The sequence below is a fragment of the Rhinopithecus roxellana genome, chromosome 1, assembly GCF_007565055.1.
Source record: "Rhinopithecus roxellana isolate Shanxi Qingling chromosome 1, ASM756505v1, whole genome shotgun sequence".
Classification (NCBI taxonomy): Eukaryota; Metazoa; Chordata; class Mammalia; order Primates; family Cercopithecidae; genus Rhinopithecus; species Rhinopithecus roxellana.
This window is the reverse complement of record NC_044549.1, coordinates 105,800,733-105,809,502: the sequence shown is the minus strand read 5'-3', so window position 1 is coordinate 105,809,502 and position 8,770 is coordinate 105,800,733.

Below are 8,770 nucleotides of genomic sequence, written 5' to 3'. Positions count from 1 at the left end.
AAATTAAAATGTGTTTATTATTGTAATTGATAACTTTGGAAACCTGTAGTCTTATTCATGAAACTAATGAAATCTATAGACATATTTTTACACATACACAATGATAAGTATTCAGAATATGTTAAATTATTCAGGGGCTGAGTTCACTGACTCCTTTGAATGCTGACCTTTAACATAAAACAATTTATTTTATTCCTTTAAAAAAGTACCCAACAATGATACCTTTATATAATCGTATCCCCTCCCCCCGCTTTTTTTGAGACAGAGTCTCACACTGTTACCCAGGCTGGTATGCAGTGGCATGATCTCAGCTTGCTGCAACCTCCTCCTCCCGGGTTCAAGTGAGTCTTATGTCTCAGCCTCCCGAGTAGCTAGGATTACAGGTTTCCGCCACTACGCCTGGCTAATTGTTTGTATTTTTAGTAGAGACAGGGTTTCACTATGTTGGACAGGCTGGTCTCGAACTCCTGACCTCATGATCCGCCCGCCTCGGCCACCCAAAGTGCTGGGATTACAGGCAAGAGCCACCACGCCCAGCCACTTTTTCTGATTTGTAAATAATTTTTGTGCTTTCAGATGAGAATCTCAAAGATTCTGATATTTTCTTGAATGCAACATTTAAATAAATTTAAAAATATTTTCATCAAATGGAATCAAAACCTGTTATCGTGGATGAAGATTAATGAAAATAATAAAAAACGAAAACTTTTTTCAAGTTAGTAAATCTATAATAGGTATTACTTAGTGTTTACTTAATGTCTTCTTAAGGAAATAATGTGTACGAACTAGTTGATTTTCCTTATGTTTTTACAGAAAAACAAATGGGTGTTTAACTTAAAAATCAAGAGTTGGGTGTCAAAATTATATTTTTTGTATTTTCCTGTTTCCCAACTATACAAAAACAGACACCTACAATTTTAATTTTTTTTTTTTCCATTCTGCTTTGGGTGGGTTAAGTATATTATGGAAAAGTAGCTCGTCCTAGGGAAGGTGTTTGAATAACAATTAGCCAACTTAATAATGGCCCAATCTTCTAAGAATTTGAAGATTTACAAACAATCCTTCATTTAGTTTTGACTCTCCCTGTGCTATTTTGTACTTCCCCATTGATTTCACTTTTAGCATTTGAAGCCAGTTTCTTTTCTTTTCTTTATTTTTCTTTTCTTTTATTATTATTATTATTTTTTGAAGCCAGTTTGTTGTATTTTGAGTAGAAGAGTTACGCTATGCAGACTTCAGTTTAGGAGATTTATTCTTGTGTTGACCTTTTTGCCATTTTTCATGATGATTCATAAATAATAAATGAGGTACTGCTTATAATTTGACATTTTACTGCCAGAACAACTGTCAAGTACTAAAGCCATCAGTCAAAGGGAGAAACATCTCTTGTGGCCCCCATAAAAGTATGTTGAGCAAAGAACTTTGCTGCAAGTACTGAGGATTATCACCCCAAATTTCCAGTGATGTGTGTAAAATCTTAGTAGGGAGCTTATTCTGACAGATATTTGACAGGCTTCTGTTATAAGAATAAAGACATTTTTAAAAAAGGGAGGGGCCTACTGTGAAAGGGTTATCATAGGTTCTTCTAAGTGTGAAGAAGGGCTTGTGAGGGGCCTGTGAAATTTTCCTGTATAATGAAGCATCTTTAACTTTATGTGTGATGGTGTTAAGTAGGAAATAAGGTGATGTCCCTTCACTACAATAGGTGGCCCCCTTTTTCTCCTGAGGTGGGCTTGGGATAGAATGCAGTTTTTCCTTTCCCAATACCTCTATAAGCAACATGCCCGGGACAGTAGCATAACAGCTGGCTTGGTGTGTTTCAGTGTTTCGTTCGCTGGCAGTGCAAATTTAGTATAGTAACAAAAAAGTTAACGCGAGGCAGCCTTTATGCATTAGTCTTAAGGTGTATTATGCCAGTCTCAAGTTGAAACTTGTGAAAGCTGGTCTTACCTAACATTCCAAAAGGGAAATAATACATGTTTAGTCATGAAAAAAGTGTAACACTTTGATGCGAGGAGCAGCTAACAGCCAGCCCATAACTTTATTATTGTTCACATAATCGAAAGGTAAACCTGCATAATTTTTTTCCTGCTGGTTTTTATAGCAAGTCTCACATTTCATAAAAGCCCCGGGAATCTTTACAGCAATAATTTCCTTTCCATTTCATTGGAAAATCCTGTTAAGTGCAGGGCACTCTGTTATTAATTTTGTTTAGCCTTTACAAATCCCAAATTTATTTTAAATATGGAACATCCTGGGATGTGTGTGTGTGCGTGTGTGTGTGTGTGTTTGCACACGCGTGCCTTGGCCACCAGAAAACTTTAAAAATTTTTGTTTTGTTTTTATACTAGGGTGATTTTTTTCCTTCTAACATTATTTTTAAAGATATTTAGACTACGAACAAATTGAAAGAATTGTTTAACTAGATTTCATCTAGATTTATAAATTATTACTGTTTTTCACATATACTCTTCCCCACCCCAACATATTTACTGACAACAGTAGAATGTCAAATTACGAGCAGTACTTCATTTATTATTTATGAATCATCATGAAAAATGGCAGAGTCTGCATAGCATAACTCTTCTACTCAAAATACAACAAACTGGCTTCAATTCAAATGAGGATTCCTGTAATTTTATTGATTTTTTCAAAGTATATTCTTAAAGAGACAGGGGTGCTCAAGGAGAAAAGGTGTCACATCTTCTGGAATTAAAATTAGGTAAGATTACTCGTAAGCCTTTCTCAGTCCTGAAATGAACTCTTTATTCTGAATCCTCACTTTCTTGGTATGAGACATTGAACAAATGTATTACCAAGGCTAACCTAGGTCTTCTAGTGGTTTCTCCATGGCATATGACTTTTTCCACCCTTCTTTCTTTGGCTTTTCAGCATTGGTATGGACCTGGGGACAGTTTTTCCTTCTGGTGTTGGTAGGCATAGCATTTGTGTTATAATCTCATTTTTCTGTATCACTAGTCTCAGATGTATGTTTCTTCTTCAAGGAAAATGCACATATAAAGGGCGTCATAGTCTTTTATTACAAAACAAAGACAAGCAGGGATCTAATTGCAACATAGCTCAAGGTGATCTCTCTTGAATGCCCATGTTGGTCTTTTCTATGTGGCTGGAACACGCAACAAGGATTATAGTAAAACCTTTGCCCAAATCTTACTGTTCCATCTCTGTACATAAGTCATTCTAATTGTGGCTCACATCCAGTAGCTGAGAATTTGTGCTGAGTGTAATTATCAGAAACCCTTTAATAGTCAGTCCTTTGACAAGATTGGTATCATTGGGCCCTATGCTTGAATTACTGTGTTTAATCTGTCATTTGAAATTATTTGTATTTATCAGGTCTGCTTTACGCAAAACACCTTTTTCTGGTATGAGAACTTCATTTGATTAAAGGGAAGGGGGATGATTTGAAGATTGAGTCTGAAGATAAGGCTACATCTCTGACTGTTGTCCTTTTACTGATACTCCTTTCTATATTAGGCAACTTAATCTATCTCATTGCTTTGTAAATCTTGCTTGTGCGAGAGGCAGTGTCCGGCTGTGACAAGACTAGTGATTGGGGTCAGGTAAACTCCAATTTGGAGCATCTCCACTTAGTAGCAATTTTTACTTTGGGCAAGGCATATCTTCTTCTGAAAATGAGCATGGGAATGCCTGACATGTAGGGTTGTAAAGCTTAAATGAGGTAATCTATTCAGGGTAAATATATACAGGGTAGTTCCACAGTGTTTGGAACTTGGTTGGCATTTAAGGAAACAAGAGCAGTTTGTCTTTTGTCAGAAGGTGAAGGGAGAGCAAGTGAATGAATGGGGTGTCTGATGCATGGTAGAGTTGGAATGATATGCCTCAACTCAGAAGTTAAGGTACATCCATAATTTTGGTTGCTTTTAGAAAGCTCCTGGTTTCCTATTAGTGACAAATTTGATGATTGCTTGAAACACTTTTGACATTTTTTTTCTCCTGTAAAGGAGGAAGTTTGGACTTCTTTATTCCAGACTGTCTGAAATTGTGGGAATCTATAAAAGCTGAGGTTAGAATATATGGGGAGAGAAGGGAGGTCATCTCAGTAGGGTTACTGTGTTCAGGTTAAAGTTTCGTTCACTCATAGTTTGGACATTTTTGGACTTAGGAAACTCAGTTGTGCAGTTAAATAGAATAAAAAAAAGATTTAAAGACCAGTGACATTATATGTATATATGATATAAAGTCAATACATAAAGCTAATATTAAAAAAAACCCAAAGCTATAAAACCCTTCAGAAATACATTAGATACAATTACTTAAGATCGACACCAGTAAGTAAAGTCATATACAAACATTTAACGTTTAAACTGAAGTTTAAAAATAAAGGTGGACATTCTATTATTATGCCTCAGCATGTTGTATTTGTCAGTTTGAGTTGTATTATAAGAGAGATAAAAGTTCACATGCTCAGCAAGTTATGTAATTTTTAAAGAACTGGTTTACTTCTTTAAGTCTTAAATTTAGTTTCCTTTCTCTTTCATATTATCTTTCCTTTTTCTTTCCCTTTTATCACTCCTCGCAACTGTCTCAACTTCCATTCCTACCATTTTCTCTTAGTGTCCCCATCTCTCCTCCCCCTGCCTTCCTTTCTTCCCATCTTATTTTTTTCTATAAGGACTTCATATTAGAATGAGAATGGAGGCAAGGAAGCAGAAACCCAGGTTACATGGATACTGAAAATAGTGGTACACCCAATTTCTGACCAAGGCTGGGTTCTCTTGCCTGTGTGGTTACACCCAACTATTTGATTTGTACTTCTCTGTTTGCTATTTCACATGGAGCATGTTCACTCTGCACATCATAGCATAGGAAATAACTATTCTACATGTTCATAGAAATCCCTGGGAAAAGCCTAACTAATATAAAAGCTGATTTGTTTTTCCATGGAAGTCTTTCGAGGCAGGTTCTTGCTCTGTCATCCAGGCTGGAGTGCAGTGGTGTGATCATGGCTCACTGCATCCTCAACCTCCTGAACTCAAGTGATTCTCCCACCTCTTTGCCTCCCGAGTTGCTGGGACTGCGGGTGCACACCACCAGACCCAGCTAATTTTTTTTTTTTTTTTTGTATTTTTCATAGAGTTGAGGTTTCACCATGTTGTCCAGGCTCGTCTCAAACTCCTGGGCTCAAGCAATTCACCTGCCTCGGCCTCCCAAAGTGCTGCGATTATAGTTGTGAGACACTGCATCTGGCCCCCCATGGAACTCTTTTAAACTGACTTATCCATTAATGGAAGATAATAGTTGCTTCTTCTTCCTCACTTCTCATTCACAAACTGGAGCTCACCCCACCTCCATTTCAGAGTTATCATTGACCTTATAGTTGTAGATTCATCACTTTTGACCTCTTTAGAGTGTATGATTCTGTTGGCTATCACTTCCTCCTTGAATCTCTCTTGTTCCTTGGTATTCAGTACACTGGACTTCCTGTTTCTTCTTTTAATTCACTAACACTACCTGCCCCTCCCAGTTCCAAGGCATCATCCCCTGTTCCTCTTCTGTCTGTTCTGACCACGAGACTTGTGTTGTGTGGCCTCTGGGGTTCTCATCTCGTTCCTTTTTCTCTCTCTGTCTCAAAAAAGACTATTCCCTCCACCTCTAGTCTATTTCTATTTTTGGAGCCAAGGTCCATGTTTTGGCCCAGCTGTGGGCTCTTTGACCCTAGCTGTCTCACTGATGCCTGCAAATGGAACATACCCCAAATCTGCTTCTGTGATGATGACCTAGCAAATCATTCAAGCTAACGATCCTGAGAGAAGTCAACCCTCAATTAGAGGAGAAGGGGGTGGAGGCATTATGGATCCTATTGTTAATATGTTTTACATATTAATCACATGTTTCAATTAGAGTCCCCCACTTTCAATGGTCTTGGACTCTGACCTTAAAACCTCTCTTCCTGAGAATGTCTGGAAGGCCCATGTCAGATGTTTTCCCCATAATTCTTGCCTGCATACATGGAAGACCTCTTTAATTAACCTGGCCCCACTGGCTCTTCCTTCAGTCTAGAATCATCCTATAGCTGGTCAATTGATTTTCCTAAAGCACAGCCCAGAACATGTGGTTCTTCCCCTTAGAAACCTTTAATGACTCATCAGTGAAGACTAGATGTCCCAGTACAGTGCTTGGCTGTACAAGTCCTGCATCTTTGTCCCAAATGTATTCCCTGTGTCACGTGGTGCAGGCTCAGGTCCCCTGCAACCCTCACGAGGGTCCAACCACAACACAGTTCCACACCTACCTGAGCCTGCCTTGAAACTGCTCATTGTGCCGGAGGGTTCCCTTTTGAATGCTCTGTTTTCTTCAAGTTCCAGTTCAAATTTCCATCTCCTGTGAACTCATCTTCATTTTCTCCATGTGGAATGAATTACTTATTCCTTTGAACTTCTGTGGTGTGTCTCTCACACCTCTTATCACATCTGGAGTTATTATCATCTGTGTTCCTTACCAGTGTTCACCTGCTAGAGACACAAAAGGTCCTGTACCCAAGATGGTGATGAAGGAATGACTGGCTAAATGAACAAATGAATCCACTCTTGGGGATTTTACTCCCCCTGAGCTCTCAAGTGCTGGAGGGACCCCTGAAGTAATTGTAGGTGCCACGATTGCATCATTCATACCCCCAAGGTTGTTGAAGCCCATTCATGTTGAGACTTCTCTCTTCCCCTCTAAGAAACCTCCTCCTCATTCTCCCTAGTGGGGCCTTTGAGGAATTTTGCTAAGTCTGACGTGACAGAGAGGTGGTGACCAGAGCAGTTGAGGTGTTGGTCTTGAGACCACCTGCCTGGGTTTCAGTCCCAGCTCTTCCCCATTTGTTGGTGAGTGATGTGTACCATGGGCAAAGTGTATGTTTACTTTGTGCTTCAGTTTTGTTCCTGTTTTTAACTGGAGAGCCTGGTAGTATCTGTCTCATACTATTGTAGTAAGAATTAGAAAGATGATAATCTTTGTAAAGAGCCTGGCACACAGCAGGCATTCAGGAAATGAGTGTGAGCTGCTTGGGTAAGATCCTGGGAGGTTCTCATTAGCCTCTAGGTCAGGGCTTAAGACCTGGCAGCATCTGGGCTGGTTACTACCCACACAGAAATGTATTGTTTTTGTGGGGTCAGGGAGCATGGGGGTGGCTACGGAAGTTCTGTAAATAACAGGAATTATAGCATGGGAAACTGGAATTGTGAATTCTCTTGAGAAAATTAGATCTGAGGTTGTAAATACAGTGGTTAAGAATATGGGCTTAGAAGCCACGTCTCAATTAAAGCCCCATTCCTGCAGATGGCAAGCTCTGTGACCTCATGCAAGTTACTTAGCCTTTCTGTTTCTCAACTTCTTGATCTCTAAAATGAAGATAATAAGCATTGCATAGCTTGCCTGGGATTATTAAAGGAGACAGATATACTGCTTTTGTCGTTTTGATGGGTCTGACAATCTGTATTTTGAGACTCCCTCCAGCCAATTCTGGTAGCCACTAAAATTTGCAAACTAATACGGCACATGTGTTCTGTATTCATATTACCTGCATTTGGTTTCTGTGTAAAAGTTCAAATATTGAGATATGTTTCTGGGTACTTCCAATGATTTGTAAATTCTGCACTTTCCTTAGTAGGGCTTCTGTCTTCTAAGTATGTTTTTTTCTTAAATAATAGATAATACTGGCTTTGGGTTTTTTTGCTCTGGATATTCTGCTAATATCCGTGTGAACTTTGATCTGTTCACTTGCTGAAGGAATACAGTTTATGTCGGGGTAAGGTTTAAGTATTTTAGAAAGAATACCTTGGAAAGTTATGAAAGGAAAAGCTTTTAAATGGATATGGAATGTAATAAATAATGGGATTAATAAGATTGAATGATTCTTTTAAAGTTATAAGATAATGACTTTATCTACCTTTTGGCCTCTATGAGTTGAGAATTCTCACTTGTTCTCTGCCTCATCTTCCCCATTTTACAGTTACTTTGCTTGGTTTCTCAAGAATTCTGCCATGTGTGGGAACTGCACTCCCTTCAACCCCGCTCTTTCTTGAAGGTTATTGGGAAGATCTTATCCTATGTATTTATAAAAATAACTACATTTTAACTTTTGATGAAAAGCTTTTGTATTCTGAGCTCACATATTCTATCCAAAGCTACTGTTTTCTTTTATTCTTTTTGGTATATCGTTTATGGCTATATTGTAGCATCTTGTTTTTTAAAAAATATTTTAGAACTTAGTGTTTGTGATTGCTAGTTTAGGAAGTTCTTCATTTTGTGAATGTGATTTTAAGATATCTCTACTATGCCTCTTCACCAAGTTTTTGATACAATAGATTATTTTATTCTACAGATCAGGCACTCTGCTTTGAGTGGAATATTATAATGGAATGAAGTATTTGTATTTATGGATGACAGATTTGCTTTTGGAATTTATCTTGAAAGATCTTTCCTAAAAATTGTATACTTTAGATGTACCCACATTAAGTAGAGATTGAAAATGTCATTAGAGGCAAAAGACATAGGTTACCCCACCAAACATACCTCACTGTTTAACAAAGGTAGCTTGGATGCAGTTCTTTACAAGATTATAGTCTACTTGTGACTGTGTAATGTACTCAGTAGAGGTAATACAGATTTAGTGACATCCTTAGTAGTAATGATTATTTAATTCCTTTATTTGAGAGAATGATGATCAGACATCAAGAGTAATTTCTAACGTTGATTCTTATATGCTATAGTTACACATTTTACTTAACCATTATCAATG